This window comes from Chelonoidis abingdonii, chromosome 1 (genome assembly GCF_003597395.2).
Source record: "Chelonoidis abingdonii isolate Lonesome George chromosome 1, CheloAbing_2.0, whole genome shotgun sequence".
Taxonomy (NCBI): domain Eukaryota; kingdom Metazoa; phylum Chordata; order Testudines; family Testudinidae; genus Chelonoidis; species Chelonoidis abingdonii.
The window spans coordinates 4,070,829-4,092,686 of record NC_133769.1 but is presented as its reverse complement, the minus strand read 5'-3'; the positions used below and the strand labels follow the sequence as shown (position 1 = coordinate 4,092,686).

At 42.4% G+C, this 21,858-nt stretch overlaps 1 protein-coding gene and 1 non-coding gene across 2 annotated transcripts in view; both read right to left on the bottom strand.

Moving 5' to 3' along the window:
* Nucleotides 1-21,858, bottom strand: part of CHCHD3 (coiled-coil-helix-coiled-coil-helix domain containing 3) — a 279,219-nt gene that overhangs the window by 251,615 nt on the left and 5,746 nt on the right. The gene's annotated exons all lie outside the window — the stretch shown is intronic.
* On the bottom strand, nucleotides 8,653-8,792 carry LOC116825139 (U4 spliceosomal RNA). The gene has a single exon (XR_004373776.1). It is a non-coding gene; the product is annotated as a U4 spliceosomal RNA (small nuclear RNA).

Below are 21,858 nucleotides of genomic sequence, written 5' to 3'. Positions count from 1 at the left end.
TGCACCTGCAGGCACTGCAGTAAACCAAGTGTCCTGGCGCACCAGCTGATTACCCTGATGGGCAATTGGTGGGGAATTTTTTTGGGGGGGGGGATAGGGGGGGAAGAGGAGAAGCTGGGAGTCAAGGGAGTAACCCCTATGACCACCTCCCACATGACCCCACCCCTAGCCCGGGACCCCCACACTCTACCCATCCTATCCCTTCCCACCTTATCTGGGGAGGGCCAAGGGAGGATTTCTCTGGCCTGGCTGGAGCTGCTCCAGCAGGCTGGACAGCGCGGCTGCAGCCTGCTCCGGCGAGCCAGACCGGGCGGTGCGGCCACAGCATGTTCCAGCGGGCTGGGCCAGGCGGCACAGCCGCAGCATGCTCCAGTGGGCCAGGTGGCCACAGCCTGCTCTGGGGGGGCGGAGCCATGTGGCACGGCTGCCAGCCCCGGAGCTGCAGCTGCTTTGGAGGCTGGGGGGAGAGCAGCATAGCCAGAAGTGGAGAGACTCTGGCCCCGTCTCTTCCCTTCTGGCTCTGCTGCCTGTGCTGCCTCTCCTTGCTCCCTCTGTTGGGGGGCGGGGCTGTGTCCCACTTCTCCCTCTCTGTACCTGTTCATAAGCTGACTCTCTTCGCTGGTGCTTCCCTTTTTAACTAAAAAAAATTCAGCTTATGAACAAGTATATACGGTAATCACATTGTAAATCATGATGTGAAAGATGTACAGTGCTGCTTTCAATAGGATAAAGTATACAGTGTGTGTCAAGACAATCTAAATTTTTCTGCTTCTGATCTCAGAAATTCATAAATGTATTGTAAAGTTATTTCGTCTCATGGTATAGGGAACTTACTGGGATCCATTTTAATTTCTCTGAACCTTGCTGAAGTCATGACTAATGATGAATGGAGGGGGAAATATAGCATTTAGGAGGACTCCTAATACCTATTATCTTCATTTCAACAATTCAGCATGTGCAGTTATACTATCTGAATATATTTTGATGCTGTAGGATTCCTAACCAGGAACATATATTTTGTTAACAGACAGAGAATAATAAGCTAAATGATGAAGACTGAAAGGTTGCAGAGCCCAAAGGAAAAAACAAGGGGAGTTACACACATGGGACACGCCTCAGAAAAAAACATCAGATTAAATCAGATACATTATGTGGAAGATGCAATGGTGAATTTAAGTAGATCTCTAATACAGGAGAGGGCACTGAGAACTTCAGGTTATTTTTTGTGTAAACAGATCCTCCTAAGGTACGCTCTCAAAACATCGAACAGCCCTGAAGTGCTGTAAATTACCTTCAGGTGAAGTTTTACAGAAAAAAATTGGTACCAATACAGTTGAATAACTAGAAGTGTTTTAAAGCAGGATGAATTATAGAAAACTGACAAGATGGAACAATCAAAGCACAAAGTGAATGCACTGAGAGATGTAACATGGATCAGCCAGACTGCACATTATGTATTTTTATTCCATGGTACCTGAGAATTGAGCTAAGTTCAAAGTAAGACAGGAAAATGGCATTCAAAATACATAATGGTTAGCTTACAGCATTCAGGTAAAAGGAAAGACTTCATCACTGAACCTGCAGAAAAGATCACCGCCAGTTCTGTTCATTAATTGATCATAGTACTAAGTAGGATCAACAGAAATCATAGCATTAAAAAAGTAACAAAAAAATCTTAATCATTTGTCTTCAGCTGCCAGGTGTAAAAATTTAAAGCTTTGGAGAAGGGTGGCTAAGAACTCATACGTAGTTTATATAGTGCAAACAAAAGCTGTAACCAATTTTTCTTCTTCAACCAAAACCACAAATTTTATGTTCATCATCATCATCATCATCATCCTGTTCCCATTACGCCTCTGGCATTTAGGGCAGCAACAAAGCTCCTTCACTCCTGTCTGTTTCTGGCAAGTCTTTCAATGGTTCCCCAGCTCTGCCCCAGGTTTTTCAGCTCAGCTTCCACAGCGGTTTTCCGGCGGCCTCATTTTCGCTTGTCTTCAGGTGTCCGTCTTATTGCTACTCTGGTGATGGAATCAGTTTCCATCCAAAGCACATGGCCGATCCATCTCCACGCCTCCTGGCAATGAGGGTGCTCATGTCCTCTTGGCTGCACTGTGTCAATAGATCTTGGTTTGAAATTGTTCTGGGCCAAAAGATACGCAGGATTTTTCTGAGGCAGGTTGTATGGAATGAAGATAGTTTGGACATGTCATATTTTCTCATATCTGAGCATTCTGTACTATAAGGTAATGCTAAAAGTATGCAGCTCTGATATGTCATGTTTATATATTGTGACAGACCCAAGCCAGTGGGGTACAGAAGTCTGGTAGAGGGCAAATATACTGGTCACTGGGTGAGTAGTTTTCTGTTCCCTGAGTGACCAGAGCAGGGTCTGCACTAGAGTAGTCAGGAACTTGCTAGAACAAATTAAGGCAGATAGGCTGATTAGAACACCTGCAACCAATCAAGATAGGCTAATCAGGGCACCTGGGTTTTAAAAGGAGCTCTCTCCAGTCAGATGGGGAGGAGCCAGAGGAGAGGAAGTGTGTGTGAGGAGCTGGGAGCGAGAGACACACGGAGCTGAGACTGAGAGGGTGGAGGGTGTGCTGCTGGAGGACTAAGGAGTACAAGCGTTATCAGACACCAGGAGGAAGGTCCTGTGGTGAGGATAAAGAAGGTGTTTGGAGAAGGCCTTGGGGAAGTAGCCCAGGGAGGTGTAGCTGTCACATAGCTGTTACAAGAGGCACTATAGACAGCTGCAAATCCATAGGGCCCTGGGCTGGAACCCGGAGTAGAGGGCGGGCCTGGGTTCCCCCCAAACCTCCCAACTCCTGATCAGACACAGAAGGAGTTGATCCAGACTGTGGGGGAGATCACTGAAGTGAGCCAATCTGCAAATAAGCCCAGGACCCATCAAGGTAGAGGAGGAACTTTGTCACAATATATATATATTATGTTCATAAAAGGGTATTTTATGTGCTTCTGTAGATTATATTTTTTTAGAAATGTGCAAACTCACAAAAACAAGGAAACTTCAAATTAAGTACACAACTACTGATATATTGTTACAGAGGGTTAAGTTATCTCCCACTGTTTTAGGGTGTTGCAGAATTAGTCTGACAGACTATTCACTGAATTTAATTTTGCTGTGAATAATTTCCTTTACAGCTTTCAAGTTCCATCTGCAAAAATGTAGTTTACATAGTAGATTTCACCTTTTTATCATCATCCCTTTCACAGGCTGCTTCTGAGAGACTGAGGGATTTTCTACCCTTGAATCATTACAGTGACACAGCTGCACTGTTGTAGCACTTCAGCGTACGTACACACTACCTATGCTGACCGGAAAACCCCTCCCATCGGCATAGTTCATCTACCTCCCCAAGAGGCGATAGCTAGGTCAACGGAAGAATTCTTCGGTCAACCTAGCCTTGTCTATGCAGGGACTTAGGTCAGTTTAACTACACTGCTCCAGGGTGTGGATTTCCCCTGAGTGATATAGTTAAGCCAACGTAATTTTCTAGTGTAGACCAGGCCTGAGTGTTATCTTTTTTTCAGTCATAGTAAAACCATAGGGTTTTCAGGTTTAGGTTTCATTCCTTCTGTCTTTGATAACCAGTGAAATTCATTCTTTGTGAAGCTTGAGGCTTTTCTGAAAGGTCATTTACCCTGGCCACTGTGACAAAGGTCATGTCTACACTGAAGTTTTTAAGGAACTCTCCCAGTGCTGATCGCACACCAGTCCAGCTCCACCTGCATTAGCAACACTGGAAGTAATACCAAAAGCCAATGACAGGCACTTTTGTCACCTTGTTGGCTCAACCAGCTCTGAGCAGAATTAGATCACCCCATGGCTAAGATGCCTGCAGCACGTTTGAACTAGTGTTCCTACCATTACTAGGACCAATGGTCTAAACTTCTGCCAAACCAAAGTTGAAAAAATTCCCTAAAATTCTCAGCACAGACACAGTCCAGGTAGCAGTTTCTGTGCCCAAGGCTTCTAAACAACTTTAGGTAGTTGTGAGTACATGTGAAAAGGAGAACAGGAATCTGGATTTTTCTCTATTTATTCTGAAAGAATGTAAGTCTTTTAAACCAGAAGTGATCACAGTTGCAAATAAAGCAAAGTTAATGAGGCTCAGCTTTGTAAAACACACAGAAAGGAATGATTTTTAGCATTTTATTATAAAAGTGACCAGAATTTGATACAGTTTGATTATATGAAGGTTATATCAAATCTTTTAGAAATGGATATTTCCCTATTTCTATCGTCCTAGAATCAGACAAATTCATAACTGAATGAAAAGCAACTGACTTAAGCATAATTCAGGTACAGTGAAGTGACAGTGGTAGAAATGCAGAAACATTCTGAATAAGAGACATGGCCTTGTTCTATTGAGAGTATCTGTCTCTAACACTTTAGATTGAATAAGACTACAAGACTGCATAAAAAGAAAGGATGGTCTTGTGGTTAATGAATATGATGGGGAACCAGATGTAGGCTTTATTCCTGAATCTGTCACGTATTTCTTCTGTGACCTTAGGCAAGTCACTTCACTACTATGCCTCAGTTCCCCCATCCATCAAATTACGATAATATTCTCTCTTTCTCAGAGCTGTTGTAAGGCTAAATTTAACATTTGTAAGCCATCTTGTAACATTTTAAAGCCTACTGGGTTTTTTTATATTATATTTGTATTGCATATGCACCCAGGTTTGATGGAAATGTTCATATATAAGCAAAAACAATTATAATCCTCCACTTAACTGAAAAACAATAGAAATCTCAATTTAAGTTTTCAAAATAAATCTGTTTTCTCTCCTCAATATAAAACTTTAAATGGAAAACACAAGAGATCTTAAAGTGACTTACAGTGCGTTCTACCAAGAGCAGACATTGAAAGATCCCACATGGCACCAATCTGAATGATCTACCAGGGTGAGGGCAAGGCAAAAACAGAATGGAAAGATAGAGATAACATTTGCTGCATCATATAGCAAATATCACTCTTTAACAACATGGTGACGTTTAGCCTTTTCCACTACTGCTTACAATTTTTTCCAGCATATTTATTCACTGACAGGTCCAAATGCTGAAAGAATCTCTCTATTCTCAGAAATCACACTACTTAAAAAAATAAAATAAAATAAATAAAAATTATTTTTTAAAGCAGTAAACAGGACATAAAGACCTAGTTTTTATTCCTCACCAGTAAAGGCTATTGGAAGTGTTTCACAAATAGATTAGTGCACTACTTTCATCACTACTTCTTTCAAAGCTGTAAGCATAATTTATACAAAAAGATCTTTGCTTGATGGTTGGAATTATATACAATAGTAATAAAGATATGAAAAATTCTGCTCTCTCTATTTAAAGAAGTCTGACAACCTTACCTCTAGGTTTTCATGGACTAATGTGTCACCAGCAATAAATGGTTATTTTGTCTATTCTATTTCATTTTTGTATAAAAAAAAAAAGTGTTTGAGTACATGCTTCAATGGAAAAACTGATCTAGTGCAGCAGTCTCTATATCAAACAATAGGAAATTTTGAATATCTTTAAGTGGGAATTGAAACTCAGCAGCAGTCATCAAAACAGTCACTTTATACATAACTTTTAATAAAGAGAGTTGTGATGACAAATGGCAGAGATCTTTCTAACAGATATTCTGGTTCTCTCAAGTCTAATCCCTATTTTATGTATTCAGCTCTATAGGGAAAGATTCATACAGAACTGTTTTCTTTACAAAAGTATGAAACATACCCTCACATGTAGTTTATTCAGCTTGGATGCAAATTGCAATACATCATCCTCCCTTCATTTGTAACTCCATTTGGTTAATGGAAATAATTGAAACCCAAATAGAAATTGAGAGATGTGAACCATTAAAATATATATCATAAAAACGGACTTCACTAAAATAAGACAAGAGATCTACATTACTCACTTCACCTCTCTATAAAGGAAAAAGGACTGTAAGCTGTCTAAACTCCTACCTGACACATGGGGCCACAAACGTGGTACCCCTAACCCACCCAGCAATATCGTCAATCTATCCAACTACACACTCAGCCCAGAAGAAAAGTCTGTCCTAGCTCGGGGACTCTCTTTCTGCCCTGCCACCCCCACCAACATGATACAGTTCTGTGGCGATCTGGAAGCCTACTTTCGCCGTCTCCGACTCAAACAATACTTCCAGGACAACACTGAACACAATACTATCAGGACCACTGACACTGCACTGATGCACCAGTACTCACCCTCCCACCAACAGACCAAGACAAAGAAGAGAGACTCCACATCGCGCCTCTGAGGGCGACAAGGACAGTCTGGACCTATACATTGAATGTTCCGGTGACTGCCAGACGAGATCGCTGGAAAAACAACACGCTTGCCTCATAACCTAAGCGTGAGCAGAACGCCATGCCATCCACAGCCTCAGGAACCACCCTGACATTACTCATCCAAAGATGGCTGTAAAAGGAGTGTGCTTGTCATCGATGACGGTCGACTACCAAAAGGAGGGCTGCCATTGACAATCTCCCAATACCAATTCTACAGGTCACTTCCCTCAATCCGACTGAGAATCACTAAGAAACTGCAACATCTACTGCAGGACACTCCCTACACTAACACTCGAACAAATCAACATACCTCTAGAGCCCCGACCAGGCTTTATTATCTATACCCAGACCCAACCTGGAATCCCTGAGCCCCATTCTCGGGCATGTGGCACTCTCACTGAAGGCTTGTCCTGATATGTGGACTCCTACTCAAGACCCTATGCACCAGCACTCCAGCTATTCTCCGTGACACCCAATGATTTCTGAGGACAATTAACAATGCATTGGCACTCCAGAAACACACATCAAGCCACCATGCGATTGAGGTCTCTACACAAACACCCACCCACAATGGAATACAAGCTGTCATGCGACTACCGTGAGATTTGCCACACCCGCAAACTGCTGCTGAGCTCTGTGCTTTTACTGCACACACAAACATATTTCAAATTTGATGACACTTATCTCCAGATCAGGGTGGCGCACTGTCTGACTGGCACCCGCATGGCCCCATCAAATGCCATATTTTATGGTCTACCTCAACAACGCTTCATCAGCTCTCGTCCCCTCAGCCCCCTCCTACCTATCGTTACTTGATCGACATCTTATCATCTGGACCATGGAGTGAACCTGGAAAATCACCATATTTAAACGCTCCACGCATCAACCTCAGCCATGACCAATCTTACACGGAGAGGTCCACTTCCTAGACACCACGTGCAATAAGGGGGTCACTAACACCGCCATATGAAAACTACCGGACGCTACGCCTACCTTCATGCCTCCAGTTCTCATCCCGGCAATCACAGATCCATCCTTGGTCTACAGCCAAGCACTGAGGACAACCGCGCATCTGCTCTTAACCCCCAGAGAGACCAACACCTACAAAATCTCCACCAGCATTCTCAAACTACAATACCCCACGAGGAATAAGGAAGGCAGTATCTAAAGGAGCCCAGACGTGCAATCCAGAAGCTCCTACTGCACAGAGAAACCCAAGAAAGAAACCAACAGGACTCCTGGGCCACTACATACAGCCCCCACCTAAAACCCTCAAACCCATTCATCAGGATCTACAACCCATCCTCGGAACAATGATTCCCCACAACTTCACGGCCTTTGGTGGCAGAGCAATCTCGCCACAGACAACCTGCCACCATGGAACGTATTCTCACCACAACTGCACGCCGAACACCTATAGTAGCTCTAGCTCAGGAAGCAACTCATGCACAACAACCCTGATGCCTAAACTCTGCCGACATATCTACACCAGCGACACATCACAGGACTAACATCAGCCACACCATCACCGGTCATTCACTCACGTCCACCAGTGTAATAACGCCATCATATGCCAGCAATGCCCTCTGCTAGTACATCGCCAAGTGCTGACAGTCCTAGGAGAAAGGATAAATGGGCACCAAATCTGAGCATCTAAAGATAATTAGGAAGCAATAACCAAACCTTATGAGGAGCACTTCTAACCTCCTGCCACATACAGAGCACCCTTAGGGCACCTGCCAGCAAAAACACTCAGAACCAGACTCTGCAAGAGAAACTGGCTGAGCTCAATTCATCTGCAAATTTACACTCAGCTGCTTGCCAACTACAGAACCAGTTTCTCCTCCCTTGGTTTTCACACCTCAACTGCTAGAACAGGGCCTCATCCTCCCTGATTGAACTAACCTCGTTATCTCTAGCTTGCTTGCTACCATATATATACCTGCCCCTGGAAATGTCCACTACATTCATCTGACGAAGTGGGTATTCACCCACGAAAGCTCATGATCCAAAACATCTGTTAGTCTATAAGGTGCCACAGGATTCTCTGCTGCTTTTAAAATATATATGTAACCAATAATAGGTCCATTGTGTGTCCTAGTTTTACAGTCCAGTTCAATGATGAAAATTCTTGGCATACAAACATGGATTATTTTTTAACATTCTATTGAAATAACAGGGACTGTCTATTTTGTATCTTACAAAGGGGTTGTAGCCATGTTGGTCCCAGGACATTATACAAAGGGGGTGAGAGAAAATATTTTTTATTGGAACAACTTCTGTTCATGAAAGAAACATACTTTTGAAGTACACAGAGGTCTTCTTCAGGTCTGTGTGGCTCCAAAGCTTGTCTCTTTCAACAGAATTTGGTCCAATAAAAAGATTTCAATTAGCAATAATCGCGCCTCGGATTAACCTCATTGGCTACGATACTGCCACTGCGCAAAGCAACACCTTGTCTTTCGATTCTGTGTCTTGTTAAGTATAGCAGCGGCAACATATACTGAAGCATCCTACTCTTATTATACAAAAGATAATCTAAAAAAGCAGTTTAAACAAAAAAAAAAGACGACCAAATATTTACTTTTTGTAATACCAGTAATGGAAGAGGAAGTCTGGTTGAAATGTCAGCATTAGATATTTCTAATGTGCTTATCACTGAAGTACTCTAGATGCCATGGATACTTGTGCCTGTAGGTTAGGCACAAATAATAGGTTTTTTAGAGGGAAGGGAGAGAAGTGGAAGGAAATCACAAAAACAATATGAATACAAATGTTGTCTTAAATACAAAAGTGTTCTCACTAAAATTAAGTACTACCTGAAGTGTCTGAAACACAAATCATAGCATTGTGTTAGTGCCTGCTAATCAGAAACTTAACCTGACTGCAAATAATATTAACTTTACCTACATTTTCAGTATTCGGCCAAATGAAATAAAAATTCTTTTAATGGTGAAAAATAAATTAGATGTTTGACAGATTATTAAAGCTGTAAGAATTTTACATATATCTATAGTAACAGGTAATAAGATTTAAAAAATAAATTTTAAAATGACTATAATCCTTTAAAGGGACATAGTATTCACAAGAACTCTACTGCTGATGAGCAACCTGCATGCTTATAACATTACAAAATAAGCAATAAGAAAAACATGACACTATAAAGGGACGCAGCAGGTCATCTTACTGCAGCAGAGAGCAGAGCTAGTCTCGTTTTAGTAACAAGCTAGATCTAGCAGTGTTAGAAAGTAGCACATTGACCCTGCATGAGAGCGCCTCAAAAAGGCAGTATTTCTCAATCCTAGCAGGGGGACACTAGGCTACAATACAAGGTTCATAGATTATAAAACCAGAAGGGACAAATGGTCAAATGATAATCCCAAGGACAAAGAAGAGGTAGAAATAACAATGTTGCGATCTATACTGCCATACTAAATATGAGTTCAATTCCAATCAGTTGTTCTCCAAACCACTGCCCTGGAATGTAGTGAAAAGAGTGTACTCCACTCCTAATTTAAGAGAATACAGATCAGAAGGACCTTGCGTCACTGGCTCCACATTCAAGGACCACTCTAGAAGTCTGACACAGCACTGAAAGGAAGCTCTTCAACCAGTGTTAGTTGGCAACAACAAAATACTTAACTGAAGCAGGAGATTGCAAAGAAGAGGAGACTCAAGACTCCAGCAAGGACACAGAACATCCTTCTCTTCCACTCATTTTTAACTTGGCTTTTTAAAGGGACACTAAAAAAAAATTCTACATTTCATTTGACAATGTCTTCAAAGTTGAGACATCCCTGTCCCTTGGACTCACTCTCATGCCAATATTTGCAATTTTATTATAATTTTCCTACTTTTTAGAATCGCCCCCCATCTCTCGCTCTCTCACTATTGCTGAATGACATTTCCACCAAACAGTACCTGTGCTAAACCCCAAATAAAAAGTCAACATACATATATTTTATACTAACATATTTTATTAAAGTACTAATTGTATGTTACTTGTTAACCTAAAACCATGGGCGGAGACATTATGTAATCCTTAACTATTGGCTACTGTGCTATCTTGTCTTGCTGCTAGACCTATCCAGGGTTTAAAACTGCCTACTCCGTCTTTTCCCTCCAACCACGGAAAATCCATATAATCCTTTGTAATCAATTAATTAACAGTGTCTCGGAGCCTAATAAGCAAGGTAACGCTCCGCCAGCGCTGTGTGTAATAAACTCCTATGCTTAACTTCTACACAGTGTAAATTTATGTTCTTTCAGTAACTGAAAAGGAGAAGCAGTGGAAGTGACTCCACACAGAATACTGTCAATTTTATAAGGCTAAACTGGAAAAAAAGGAGAATTACTTCCCACTTCTAATCTTTCCATTACAAGTAACACTTAAAACTGCTGTAACAATACATTAAGTTATCCAGAAAGGCATGCAATTTTTAACTTCCAAAGGTGTTCCCAAGTTTTAGTGACATTTCTGAACAAAAGGTCAAAGATCTTAAATACATGCAAACCACTTTCAGGAAACAAGATCAATTTGCAGTATTAGTAGATACAGTTTTTCCTATCCCAGGGGGACAATAAGCAGTAAGTGGTTACCTCTTGTTTAACTAATAAACAGCTATTAGAGAGCTCTCATAGAAGAAGACTATGCAGTACACTTAACCTGTCTGATCTGACAGCTGATGAAGAGCTTTAGGAACACTTGGCTGCAGCGTGTACCTGCAGGTGGAAGATAATAAAACAAACCCTTTCTTTTCATGCTGATATGACAAACAGCAGATCCAGAGCTCTAAAATGTTCTTCAATGTTACATAAAAGATCTTTTAAGCTGCACAAAAGTCATCACGGATAGAAAACAAGCACCTCCTGTTACAGCCAGGAGGCCTCATTACTTTAGCAGGATGAACGGGGCTCTGTATAGGTATGTCCTTAAGGATCTGCCATATAAAATGTATTTTTTCTTTAATATTGTAAAAAAAAATGAGAACCTGCACAATTCAAAAGGTTTTCCCTCTTCGTCTGACTGACGAATAAAGACTTTGGTTTAAAATCACAAGTGAATTGAGTTATATGTACTAAACTCTCCTAGCACACTCCAGTTAATTTTCATTTTGCTGACAGGCCATGTCAATTTACGTGTAACTCAGATAAGCATGTTCTTGATACCATACAGTACAATCTCCAATTATACATAAGAATTCAGTAGTTTTGACATGCTAAGAATTTTGGATGCTGCTTAAGGCAAAGCTAAAGAAACCCACTTTAAAAAGGGAGGTTTTGCTGTTTTTTTTTTAAAAGACGCAACATGTGATCTCATACACACACACCCCAAATAACTCTCATGACTTTTATTCTAAGTGGCATATTCCTTTACACTCCTAAGACTAATTACCAAAAAGGAGAAACCTCTCCTGGAATACTAGCATTACACCATCACATTACATTCTAACCCCACCCAGATTTCATTTGGTGAGACCCCTGCAATGGCTGCCTGCCATCTTACCACCTCAAACTGTTAAAAAAGGGTCCCCATCCAATCTTTGTCTCCCACATGCCCTCCCCAGTTCCTTGTCCAGGTCTCACTGCCCAGGTTTCCCCCTCACAGCCCAGGTCCTCATCAGATCTGTCGCTTCTCCCTCCCCACACCACACTGGTTCCCAGTCTCATTCCCAGTTAATCCCAGTCTGCTCCAAATCCTGTCTCAGGCTCGTAAGCACCCCCACACGGACCATGTTCCAGTCCATCTCTCCCCACCAGCTTCCAGCCTCAGTTCTCACCCCCGGGCTCCTTGCTCCCATCTTTCCCCCAGCCCACTACTTCTCCCCTCTGCATTCAAATCAGGCAGCTTACTCCTCCATGCTTCCCTGCCATAGTAAGAGGATCACTAAGAACACAGAGACAGGCTACCTACTTTCTGTTCTGGTACTTAGATCCAGCATGGTCCCCAGTTACTCAGAGTTGTGACTGCACAAAAAGACGTGCTTACCCCTGGGGTGGCGCATGCCCAGTACAGACAGAATCTTTAGGAAATTTAACTGTGAAAGTTTAGCAAATCTCTGCTAAAGAAGCATAAAGGGATAGTTCAAAGGGTTACAACTTGGTCAGATTTGGACAGATATTCACAAGGACAGCAAAAGGTGCATCCTCAACATAAAAGCCACCTTCCCAATCCACACTGCCACATTTCAAGTCCGTGCTCTAAAGAATAAGGGTACTAGAGATTTTTAAAATAAAAGTCACCCAAAAAAAAAGTTTGTACATGGACAAAACATATTTTCCCCTAGCCTCATGCTCTGAAACAGCTGAACCATTCTGTATAAATTAAAAAAATAATAAAAATCAGCCTGATGCACATACCCAGCCTGGAGAATTTCAGCCTAAACAGCTGAAGTCTGGCAAAGTTATAAGCAACTGAAAACAGGGAATCTTGTAACAGGAAGTGGAGGGCAACAATAATAGGCACCAGTGACAGGGTGTATCAGGCCGTTTGAGAGGCCTCGCAGTCCTACACACACTGCCCCAGGAAAGGAGCATTGAAGGTGGGTCCTCCAGGCCTGCCTAGAAAGGCTGCAGGGATGCAGCCAATGAGAGCACAGCAGGATCAGTTAAAAGGAGCCGGAGGGGCTGAGCCAGTCGGTGGATGGCTGGGATCAGAAGGCTGTGAAACTGCACAGGTAAAGAGGCTTGAGAGAGACCCTGGTCAAGTAGGGACCGGACTGTGAAGCTCCCAGGCAGAAAGGCCTGGGAGAGAGAACTCTGACTGTTACAAGCTCTCCAAGCAAAGAGGCCTGAGAGAAGATCCTAAGGAATCAGGACAGAGGCTGAAAAACTCTCCAGGCAAGGTGACCTGGGAGAGACCCTGCTCAAACAGAGAGCCCAAGAAGGTGATGGACTGAGCGAGAAGCAGCCCAAGGAACACAGCAGCAACCGTTAAAGGGAAGCAGCACGTGACTCCTGTTTATAGGGTCTCTGGGGTGGGACTCAAGAGTAATGGAAGTCTTGAATCCCCCCGCTGGCTGCTGAGGAAATGGCCTAAGGCCCAAGAAGGGGATAAGACTCGGTACTAAAAGTCCGACAAAGAGGCTAGAATTTAAACAGGCCCAGAGATGGGGCTGAAGACCCCAGAGAGGGCCAACCATTTGTTGGATTTTGTTACCCCAGAAGGGGTTCGTTCATGCATATTAATTGAGAGACTTAGCTGGAGGGCTGAGCCACTGAAGACCCACCTGACAAGGGCAATAGCAGACAGGAGGCGCCAGGAAGAGGAAAGAGTGCAGGATTGCACCCGGCCAACAGGAAGTGTTCAAGAGAGATGAGTGCACCTCGTCACAGCAGTGCAATAAGCCATGCCTATAACACGTACCATTCTGTTCTTAAACTCATCGCTACACACTACTACTTTGTCTGGCAGAAAGTTCTATGATCTAAATCATGCAACACTGGAAATACCTCCACTTCTCTAGCTTAAAAATATCATTCCACACTTTTAGTTGAGAACGCCAGTGAGGCTACACCTAAAATACCACAGCGCTGAGAACCAAAAATAGCAGAAACATAAGCCAGGGGCAGCAGCTTTTTTTTGTTTGTTTCCCATTAGTCAGTTATTGCCAGGGTGAGTGTTTTTGAGCACAAAATCCATATAGTTTGTGAACAGGGTCACTAACTGCAGGTGCCACCCAATAGCCAGCAGGGGCATGGCAGGTGATCTTTTTCCTGGCAATCCCCCGTTGGCAGCCACTCCGGACCTGAGGTTGTCTGTCCCGTCTGTAACTCAGCCCTCTGGCCAGATCATGTTTTATGTATGCTGTTTTCAGGGTATACAGAGTCCAGCAACTGGGGAGTCCTCTGGATTATGCAAGGCGGCTCTGGGTCTGCCCCCCTAGTTTGAGGTCTTGAGATCTTGACCCTTTTGTCCTCAAGGTTTCTCTCCCCTAGACTCCCCATATCAGGGGTCTGCTTCTGTCTTTGGCACTCCCTAGAGGTTGGTAAGGGAATCCAAGCTCAGCCTCTCCACTGGATTCTGATCCAGGGCACATTGCAAGCAGCTAAGTCCTGCCTCACCAAATGCTCTACTGCTGCCTCCGTGGGTCACTTCCTACCAGATCCCTGTTTCTCAATGGGCAAAGTAGCTGGAATCAAAGATAAAGTCTCAGACCTTCTGAGATTCACATCTCTCTTCCCTTTGAGTCCAACATATCTCAGGAGCTCCTGCAAAACTCCTCCTCAGGAGTTCAGAGTATATGTCAGTTCACCTCCACTGTCTGCTGCCCTCCTGAGCTGGGCTGCTCTCCCTCTGAGATCCTCCTCCAAGCCATGCCTGCTTTGCAGGTGTGGCAGAGTGGGGCTGCCTGGGCCCAAAGCAGCTGCTTAACCCCTTCTTTACCAGTGCTGTGTTTGTATACACCATCATACTGTGCAACGAAAAACAGATCTGTTCCTCCTAACCTGTACACAGTTTCTAAGCAACCAGATAACGTGATGCATATAGTACCTTCATAATTGCTGTAAAATCATTTTTACTATATCTGCATTGCTAAATTACTGAGGAAAAAAAGACTTACAGCAAATATAAGCATTCAGTGAAACCTAATAGAGCGCGTAGAGCTTGGGGTAGTTTAGCATGAAATTTAATTTTGGCAAATCCACCTGAGACGCAAGAAGCATATAATATGCTGTACATTTGGAATTACCTGTTTTACAGTACATAAAGAAACAAAAATCGTTCTTCTAAATGAATACCTATTAAAGGAGAAAACGCTGCCTGTGCACAAAAAGTTACTGGAGAGAGAGAGAGAGAGAACTGACCACTAAAAACGGAACTACTAGAACTACTTTAATCAAATAAGTGTTAAAAACACTGTGTGATAAACAGGAACAAAGCTTCTCCTATCTATTTTCTCCCTCTTTTAGTTTCGTCTCAAGTCTCAAAAATATCCATTCATTTTCCAAGATGTGAGCCATAAAACTGGTGAAATGATAATTAGCATACAAACTTTCCAACCCACTGTTTGAGAACGTTCATGTTCCACTCTTCTACTATGCCTATTTGCTCTGATCTTGATAATTTCAAGAGGCTACACCAGCTAACGAAAAACCCAACTCTTGGAACAGCAGAATCCCTATGAATTTCAAAACAATTTTTTCTGTACTGGGTGGGGAAGAGATCCAGCTATGCTGTGAGCCAGGACCACCTTGAAACTCTCCCAAACTCTAGCCAGTCCCACCAGACAAGCCTCATGAAGGGGAAGGAACTTCGGTAAGTGTACACATGCATTACAAAGTTTAAATGTAAAGATGGCACCCAGCCCATCCCTAAGTTAAGACACAGGTATCAGGTTTTCACTGTTTTACTCAAACAAGAAGATACAGCAGAACAAGCAGCATTCTCTGCAAGGTAAAGGAGGAGCGCATGTGGAGCAGTTTGTGTATGTTCATAGCAATGTCCCTTGTATCAAAGGAAGGGCCCTGAAATCCTGAAAAATCTCAATGAAATTTTGATGTAAATACTCTTTAATCCTCTTCCAAAGGCGGGGGAAGCAGGTTTCAGGGGGGCCCGCCAAAATAAACCAGAGACCAGGGCGGACATTAGACTTACTGGGGCCCGGTGCTGAAAGCCGAAGCCGGAGCCCAACTGCCTGGGGCTAAAAGCCTCAGCCTGAGCAACTTAGCTTCCAGGGCCCCCCTGTGGTGTGGGGCCCAGAGCAATTGCCCTGATTAAAACCCAGGGCCGACATTAGGGGTTAGCAATCTATTGAATATGCAGAAAAACAGTTGTGGTACAGGTGTGCCAGGGAATGTTAATAATGTGTTGGGGGAGGGAGGCTTAGAAAGAAAAAGGTTGAGAACCCCTGGTATAAATGATGTGTCCCCAGTGATCCAGCAATGCTTGCATAACCACAGAAAGTAGCCCTTTGTGTTGATGTACTCTGTGGCAGTTGGGCTGGTACCAAAACATGGATATATGTGCTATCTATCACCCCTCCACAGTTCAGAAACTCAATAGCTGCAAATCATTCTGCTATGTCTTGCACACGGCCAGGAGTCACAGTCCTGCACACAATTAATGACCCGGCACACTTGCATGACAACAACTCCCACTATAGATTTTCCAACTCCAAAATGATTTTCCACTGACCAGTAGCAATCCAATGCTGCAAGATACCAGAGTGCAATTGCCACTTGCTTCTCAACTGTTAATGCAGCTCTCATTCTAGTGTCCTTGAGCTGGAAGGCTGGAGTGAGCTCCAAACACAGATCCAGAAATAGAATTTTCAGATGCAAAAGGCAACATTCATCATCCCAAACCAACATTACAATGCTATCTCACCAATCAGCACTTGTTTCTTGTTTCAGAAGCAGTGCTCCACCATCTGCAACTACTCTGTGAATGCCACCAACAGCCATGAATTGTTTTTCGCTATGTACCTTAACAATCTGTCCTCCCAGCTACAGAACTTTGGATTCCGCTTCAATGCACTGAAGGTTCCATATCTGAGAACATGTCAAAGCACACAACTGAACTTTTAGTGCTCAGGAGCAGGGTCCACATGACGAGTAATTGTGTGGGAAGCTAGTGCACTGTAGATTCATATCCTCCCTTGCTGTTCACTAACTGGGTAGACAAGCCATTAGTTCACCCAAACTAAACAGTGCATTTCCATCTGCTCCAAAGAATGCACCAACAAGATGGCAGAAAGTTTTAATAACAGCCAATAATTATTTACTGATCTGCAAGGAGTCTTACTGGTTTAAAGATTTATACGATCTGAAAAATACACACTAAACCAATTTTAATAACACAAATTAATAGGAATACATCCTCTATTGTGGAGAATAGGGGATTATATTACACTTTCAGGTGATTGGGTGAAAAAGCCTAATAAATTCACTCTCTCATTACCATAAACAAATAAACAAAATAATCTGACTTTTTGCTTCTAAGTTTTATTCTATTTTGCACTGAAATGTACACCCCACCACGGTGGTTTGTAACAGTCCACTCAAGATATATAAATGAAGAGGTCCTTCTCATTTCCTATGCATGCCACTGTCCTCCATATACTTTTGGTATCTAGTGACATGAGTGCCAGGTTAAAAATTATAGTGACAAAATGAAGAGTTTGACAACTTTAGCAGGCTTCTGGGTTAGAAGAAATTTCGCTCTCTAATAATAAAATTTTACACTGATACTGAAATGCTTTGGGTCAACTATACCCCACTGAAAACAGAGACAGCTCTGAGAAAGAACAGGGCAACCAATTGCCATAAACATGCTGCAAGACAGCAGGGGTGTGAATATTTTAGTCAAGGATGCTAGGACAAATCCCTACTCAACTCAGCCGCCTTGTGATCTTTAGCATGCTTTCCTCTGATGACTTCTAATCCCTATCTGATCAGCCAGCCATTCAATGCACTTTAGCAAATCTTTTCAAGAGAGTGTAAATTAAGTTTGCTGCCACCAAACAACCAAAAGCTTTTACTGGAAGTGTACCTTTTCCAAGATTAAGAGTGACTTTGCCTGGATCCTTTTTATAAAAAGTGACACCGTCCAAGCATGGCCATGTTAGACTCTATTCTTATGTACAGACCAAACTTTTCTGTTACTTTAAAATGGTCATCACATGGTAAATGAAAAGGAACAACTATTTTCAGAGTGCAAGACTAGCAGAGGGTGAGACTTTACTTGCAGAGGAACTCTTCATTAACCCAAATGGGCACTAACTTGGCAAACTCTAGTTGCATTCTTCCATGCAGTTTTACAAACCATGAACTCAAAACTAAACAAACAAAGCACAAGCCACACAGACTAGCTCCTATATTTTCCTTGAAGCTCCCCAATCCGATTCCTGATGAGCACCCCCAAGTTGTCTTTCTATTCTCAGTAATAGGACCCTTCTTTTGAAGGTGCTGAAGTGTTTAAATCAAGATTAGATGATTCCTAAAGACATGCTGTAGTGTAGTTCAAACAGAAGTTACAGGTTTGATGCACAAATTCCAGGGTAAGGTTCTTCGGCTAGTGTTACGCAGGAGGGCAGACTACATGATTATAATGGTCCCTACTTAAAAACTATTATGTATACCTCCACCCTGACATAACGCTGTCCTCGGGAGCCCAAAAATCTTACCATGTTATAGGTGAAACCACTTTATATCGAACTTGCTTTGATCCGCCAGAATGTGCAGCCCCACCCCCGTGGAAGCGCTGCTTTACCGCATTATGTCTGAATTCATGTTATATCAGGTGGCATTCTATTGGGGTAGAGGTGTAGTTTCAGTTGCATCATGTTAGCTCCCAATGAGGAGTGTCTTGCCTCCAAATACTGAATGTTAGTTAGCCCTTGAAACCCTAGACTATTGTCTATCTTGACAGGCCTTACTTATAGGGACAGCTCTGGGGTGGGGTGTTTCAGGTGTCTGAGAGTTTCTCCACGGGCAACAAAAGAGCTGTACACAGTCTCACACAGCAAAACACATAATTAAGGGTACTATTTCCATATGAAAGAACGAGGCTCTCTGGTCACATTTTTCTCCTTTTGTTGAATATTCATAGGGCTTGGCTACATTAGAAATTTCGGAGCGCTGCCGCGGCAGCGGTTTGAAGTGTGAGTGTAGTCAGAGCCGCAGCGCTGGGAGAGAGCTGCATCCCTTACGGGTGTAGAGTACAGCGCTGGGAGCCATGCTCCCAGCGCTGCCGCCCTGATTACACTGACACGTTACAGCGCTGCATCTTGCAGCGCTCAAGGGGGTGTTTTTTCACACTCCTGAGCGCGAAAGTTGCAGCGCTGTAAAGTGCTAATGTAGCCAAACCCTAAGTCTGACTTAGTTTGTTAGCTGGGAGGACAGAGGCTGTTATGTTATTTGTTTAGTGCCTAGCACGGTGGAGCCTTGATGTTTAACTGATTCTTCTAGGTGATACTTTAATACAAATAATGAACAACAGATATTATTAGGAACAAAAACAGAAGAGAAAAAAAGGCTTCAAAACTCAGGAAGAATCTGTTCCCACAGGGGAAGGAACATTGGCCAGGCATGAGAGGTTTTTCCTCCCTCCTTGTAATTTGGATTGTTGCTTTGGGGTTGTTTTTTCAAAACAGAATATTAACTTTAGAGTATCCAGTAAAGCTAAAATGAATTAAATCATTCTCTTTGTCTATTATGACTGAGTATCAGATATAATACACACACAGAAAAAGCACTTAAATGGTGTGATCAAATTACTGTTCATCAATATTGCCCTAGGAATCATAGATATACTTCAAAGATTTCACACTTGTTAAATATTTCAGTACATTTAATGTTGCTCAGAAAACTGAAAATGACTCAAGCAACTTATGATGGTTTCAGATATAGTATTTGGACTTCAGATTTCATTACAGTTGTACAGAAAAAAAAAAATTCCAATTGAAGTCAACAATCATATGTCTTGCTTGCCAATTCTTGCAAGCGATGTAACCTGGTACTTCTCAGCCAGCAGCTTCAGATAACTCTACTCAATTTTTCCTACTTAAAGTTTTTGACCACTGTGAAAAGAACTAAAACAAGATATCCCAAGATAAAGGGCACTGTCCATATGATGTGAGGTTCTTAAATCAACACAGCGATTGGCTTTCAAACAAGGAATATAAGAAAAACCTTGCAAGCCACTGCTTTATCTGTAAGATCATCTTATCAGACAAAACACAGATGAGGACAAACTAGGTCTGGCTATAGTATAAACAGGTCTACCAGCATTAATGCATCAAAAGAACTCAAGTCTGTAGTTCTTTTCTGAAAACACTCAAGGAAAAGTACACATTGCCACATCTCTCACACCTCTCTAGCATTATTTAATCCTCTTAAATACAAATAATTTTTAACAACAAAAGTAAGCTATAACGCAGTGGGTCTCAAACTTTTTTTTCACTGGAGGCCCCTTTCACATCGCAAGCCTCTGAGTGCAACTCCCCCTTCCCCCGCCAATAAATATATTAAAAAGGGTGTTTAATTTAACACCTGTATAAATGCTGGAGGCAAGCGGGATTTGGGGTGGAGGTTAACAACTCACGACTCCCCATGTAATGACCTTGCAACCACCTCCCAACCCCCAGTTTGAGAACCCCTGGTATAACCCCTGCTGTACATTCTAGCAGAAACAGTCACTTCATCTAAATGTATGGTGGTTGTTTTTAAAGTTGAAAATATATATAAGATAAATAGTATGAGTTTCCCTAAGGTTGCAAAGGGCTAAACTGACTTTGGAGTTCAATAAAAGAAAAAAAAAAGAATTGTGTTGATTCCCCCAGCCTACCACACAAAGAGGACACAAAGTGTATAGCTATATACACACTAAGATTAGACCTCTGAAAATCCTGGCTGCCAATCCTGTGCACAGATTACACACTCCAAATTTCCCTTTTTTCACAGTTGCCTAAACATGAGACTCCATTCTCAACACTTGTTTCATTTTATTTTCTACAACTGCCCACATTGATAATAGTGAGCAATAGCAATGAACATTATTACTGTTTTACAGGGCATCTTAGCACTGTGGTGGGATATATCACAATGAGATTATCTCAAAGGTAAGGGTATGACTTCAGTCAAAAGATACGAAGTGCAGCCTTTGGACTGGCCCTTTTTATAACACTAACATAGCCCACAATGTCACAAGAACTACATGATTTTAACTAAACTGGACAGTATTGGGGCTGAGGCAGGGCACCAGAGCCTACTCCAGATGCCACTGAAGTCAATGGAAAGTTTCCTATTGACTTCAAAAAGGTACTGGATGACACCCTGGAGTCAGGAGATCTGGTTTCCACTTCTTTCTCTACTGCTGATCGGTGTGCTGTACCAGGCACGTCACCTTGCCTCTCCATGTCAAAGTTTCCCATTCTGTAAACTGGGGGTAGCTCCTTACCAGGTGTGTTTTAATGCTTAATATTTGTAACACACTCAAGTATCGTAGATGAAAGATGCTACATTCACCTCATTGAAACCTTGACTCTAGACCCATTTCTACCACAGTGTCTATGAAAAACTCAGAACTGATAGCAGCTAAGCAAACGGCTATTTGGGAATACTGATATTAATATTTCTCTCACTGCCTAATGCCCCTACTCTACTTCCACTACATTGATGTGCAAATAAGGGATGGACACATAACCACCACCCTATACCGGAAACCTACTGACTGCTATACTTACCTATATGCTTCCAGCTTTCATCCAGACCACACCACACCACACAATTCATTGCCTACAGCCAAGCTCTAAGATACAACCATATTTTCTCCAATCCCTCAGAGAAAAACACCTACAGGATATCTATCAAGCGTTCTTAAAACTACAATATCCACCTGCTGAAGTGAAGGAACAGATGGACAGAGCCAGAAGAGTACCCAGAAGCCACCTACTACAGGACAGGCCCAACAAAGAAAATAACAGAATGCCACTAGCCATCACCTACAGCCCCCAACTAAAATCTTTCCAGCGCACCATCAAGGATCTACCACCTATCCTGAAGGATGGTCTC